The sequence below is a fragment of the Austrofundulus limnaeus genome, unplaced genomic scaffold (genome assembly GCF_001266775.1).
Source record: "Austrofundulus limnaeus strain Quisiro unplaced genomic scaffold, Austrofundulus_limnaeus-1.0 Scaffold636, whole genome shotgun sequence".
Lineage (NCBI taxonomy): Eukaryota > Metazoa > Chordata > Actinopteri > Cyprinodontiformes > Rivulidae > Austrofundulus > Austrofundulus limnaeus.
The window spans coordinates 122,401-126,414 of NW_013953038.1; the positions used below are offsets into that span (position 1 = coordinate 122,401).

The 4,014-nt window shown below is 36.1% G+C and overlaps 1 long non-coding RNA gene across 1 annotated transcript in view; it reads right to left on the reverse strand.

The window, feature by feature from the left end:
- Nucleotides 1–3,026: 3,026 nt before the first annotated feature.
- LOC106531457 (uncharacterized) overlaps nucleotides 3,027–4,014 on the reverse strand; it is a 14,541-nt gene continuing 13,553 nt past the window's right edge. Inside the window, exon 3 of the long non-coding RNA XR_001311914.1 lies at nucleotides 3,027–3,430. This is a non-coding gene — a long non-coding RNA (uncharacterized LOC106531457). The remainder of the gene's footprint in view (nucleotides 3,431–4,014) is intronic.

Here is a 4,014-nt window from a genome sequence, read left to right on the forward strand (position 1 = left end):
GTATCATGTTGTAAGTTATCTGTAAAATTTCTATTTAAATGTCTAATTGTATTTTATTATTTGCCAGGATGATAATCCAAGAAAAAAGAAACATTTGAAAAGTCAAAAGCAGCTCTAGCTAATGAGCTAACTGTGAGACAGTGACCTAATTGCTAGCTTATTTTGAGGTAATGAACTTACTCCAAACCAATGAGCTAACTACAAACCAATGAGACAACTACAAACCAATGAGACAACTACAAACCAATGAGACAACTACAAACCAATGAGACAACTACAAACCAATGAGACAACTACAAATCAATGGGTTCACTACAAACTAGGAATGCATGATAAAAAAAAATTCAGCCGATATCGATATCCAATATAATTATTGCTGTTATGGTCGATAACCGATATTTACCGATATTACACAAACACACAAATTATGTTATACATATAAGCACAAACACACTTGTGTCTTTTTTGATACTGTAAATAAAAACAGACCTTTGTCATAGCTCCCTACTTCAATTATGACTGGCTGTGCAGCATCAATATCACTACCATGATCTAACAAATCAAAAAACCATTTCCCCTCCCAAAACAGAAACATAAAGCTAAATGGTGGGAAATCAATATCAGACTTTAATATTGGCCCAGTTTTACATATCGAGCCAATACGGATATTCTAAAAAATTACCAATATCGGCCGATACTGATGTTAATGCTGATATATCGTGCAACCCTACTATAAACAAATTAGCCAACTACAAACCAATGGGTTAACTACAAACCAATGAGCCAACTACAAACCAAAGAGCTAACTACAAACCAATGAGCTCACTATAAACTAATGAGCTCACTATAAACCAATGAGCCAATTACAAACCAGTGAACTAACTACAAAACAATGGGTTAACTACAAACCAATGGGCTAGCTACAAACCAATGAGCTAACTACAAACCAATGAGCCAAGTGCAAACCAATGAGCCAAGTGCAAACCAATGAGCTAACTACAAACCAATGAGCCAAGTACAAACCAATGAGATAACTACAAACCAATGGGTTAACTACAAACCAATGGGTTAACTACAAACCAATGGGTTAACTACAAACCAATGGGTTAACTACAAACCAATGAGCCAAGTGCAAACCAATGAGCTAACTACAAACCATTGAGCCAAGTACAAACCAATGGGTTAACTACAAACCAATGGGTTAACTACAAACCAATGGGTTAACTACAAACCAATGAGCTAACTACAAACCAATGGGTTAACTACAAACCAATGAGCTAACTACAAACCAATGAGCCAACTACCAACCAATGGGTTAACTACAAACCAATCAGCTAACTACAAACCAATGAGCTAAATACAAACCAGTGGGCTAAATACAAACCAACGAGCTAAATACAAACCAGTGGGCTAACTACAAACAAGTGAGCTAAATACAAACCAATGAGCTAAATACAAACCAATGAGCTAAATACAAACCAATGTGCTAACTACAAACCAATGGGTTAACTACAAACCAATGAGCTAACTACAAACCAATGGGTTAACTACAAACCAATGGGTTAACTACAAACCAATGAGCTAACTAAAAACCAATGGGTTAACTACAAACCAATGGGTTAACTACAAACCAATGAGCTAACTACAAACCAATGAGCTAACTACAAACCAATGAGCCAACTACCAACCAATGAGCCAACTACAAACCAATGGGTTAACTACAAACCAATGGGTTAACTACAAACCAATGAGCCAACTACCAACCAATGAGCCAACTACAAACCAATGAGCCAACTACAAACCAATGAGCCAACTACAAACCAATGTGTTATCTGGTCACTGATGTGACCCACATCAGCTGTTTGTTTATAGATAAACATGCTATTTGTAGTATAGCAGTTCTTAATTTGCTGTTCATTCAGAGCCTCTGACTGTATACTCTGGTGAAGCATTTCATTTTTGTAACGAAGTGCTGGAAGCAAAGAATCAAACTTTAGGATTGATACGGTTCACAACCAAAGTTGGACGTGACAAAAGTTTCTGAGGATTCTCAGTCATCCAGGACATGGAAAATGAAAAAAAAAAAAAAGACAAAGCAAATGGATTCTGTTCTGTAGCTGGAGATGTGTGGAGCTACAGATTTAAATAGTGTGACTCGAGGTTAGTGTCTTTACTTTGAAAAACATCAGATATGTATCTGATTAAGTAACACCTACCAAAAAGGCCTGGAACAGATTTGAAAGTTTAAAAAATTCTGATTTGAAAACATGGATCAAATCAGAAATATGAAACATAAAATACATATACAACATGTAGTGTTTATGTGGATGCAGTTTAGTCCTGATCTACAATTTTTAAATAATAATTTTTTTGAAAAGTTATTTTCTGAAGTGGTAAATGCTTAGAAAAGTTTAATAATTACATATATTTACATTTTTTTTTTATCAATCTGTTTCTGAGGACATCAGCAGCTGAAAAGTTGTAACAAAATAAAAAAAGTGTTGATTAAATCCTTATTAATCCATCATGTTACATGGAAATAACAGAAAGAAGATTAAATCTTGTTTAGGTGACGGTAACTCAAATGTTGGGTAAATAAGAAATATTGAGTGATGACGTCATAATTGACAAATTACATAATTGAGCCCCGCCCCCGATAAAGCTGTCCCATATTTTGGAGGGGCTTATTTGGCAACCCTATATTGAGCGAAATATAAGCTAATGAGCTAACTGTGAACTATTGAGCTAACTAAATGCAAATGAGCTAACTGTGAGCTACCTGCTAGCTAGTATAATGGAACTGACATAAGGAAGGGCAGATGTAAAGTGTACACTATTTTTAACAAAAACAAATCCTGTCAAGCAGAAATGATCAAACTCTTGGCTTTTTTTCTGTTTTAATTAGCTACAGCTAAAGGAAACCGTTCCTATAACTGACCATCTGCCGAGCTTAACTTGGACTTGCCACAACTTTTTCAGAAAGTCGTATTTGTCTAGATCAACTGACCCAACACACATTTAAAGCATTAACATGGTTGACTGAAGTGTTTAAAATAAAATGTAGCACCTAAACAACTCTTACTGCCGGACAATAACAGACCACACACTTGAATCCACAGATCTCCGTGCGTTTGGGCGAATAGTGAGTATAATTCCACATTCTCCACAGTTTTCATTCACGCCACTGTCCCACTTGATAAGCATGAAAATCCATTTATCTACAAAGCAACTGTACGGTCCGCAGTGGACAATGTCTCTTTCATGGTCCCTCGCTGGCCCCCTTTTTTGTGTCCACAAAGCCACCCAGCTGACTCCATCACGTATGTAATAGGCCACATTCATTTGATATAGACACATCAAGGGAGACGTTGGGAGTTGTTCCGCCGCGCATCAAGAGGAGTGGAGCTGGTTCACAGGGGGAGAGTATGCTCTGAACATAAAAGAACAATGGAGGCAAAGGCAGATGCAGTTAGGCCCAAAAAAAGAGCAAAAAAAAAAAAAAGAAAATAAAGTGTACACCAGGCAGGTCGAAATACAAGTACCTCAGAAAACTGCAGAGAACAGGAAGTCCCGGCTCGTTTGTTTTAAACGGAACTCTGACTTGTTGTAATGTTAGATAAACATTAACATTTAATTTAACTACAAAAAACAGACAGTAACAAAACTGTGGCCTTTTAGTTTTTATACATTTGAAAATTATTTTATCACACAAACGTTGCTGTTATTTATGTCACAAAGCACTCTGGGTAAATAATGTAAACTGGCTGCTCTGCTCTGAACTCCATCCAACGTGAAAGAGAACATATCGGGTAAAATAAGTATTGAACACGTCATCATTTTTCTCAGTAAATATATTACTAGAGGTGCTAATGACATTAAATTTTCACCAGATGTTGGTAACAACCCAAGTGATCCATACATACAAAGAAATCAAAAGAAATGAAGTTATTTGTAATAATGTGGAATGGCACAGAGAAAAAGTATTGAACACACTTACTGAAATTTATCTAAAAC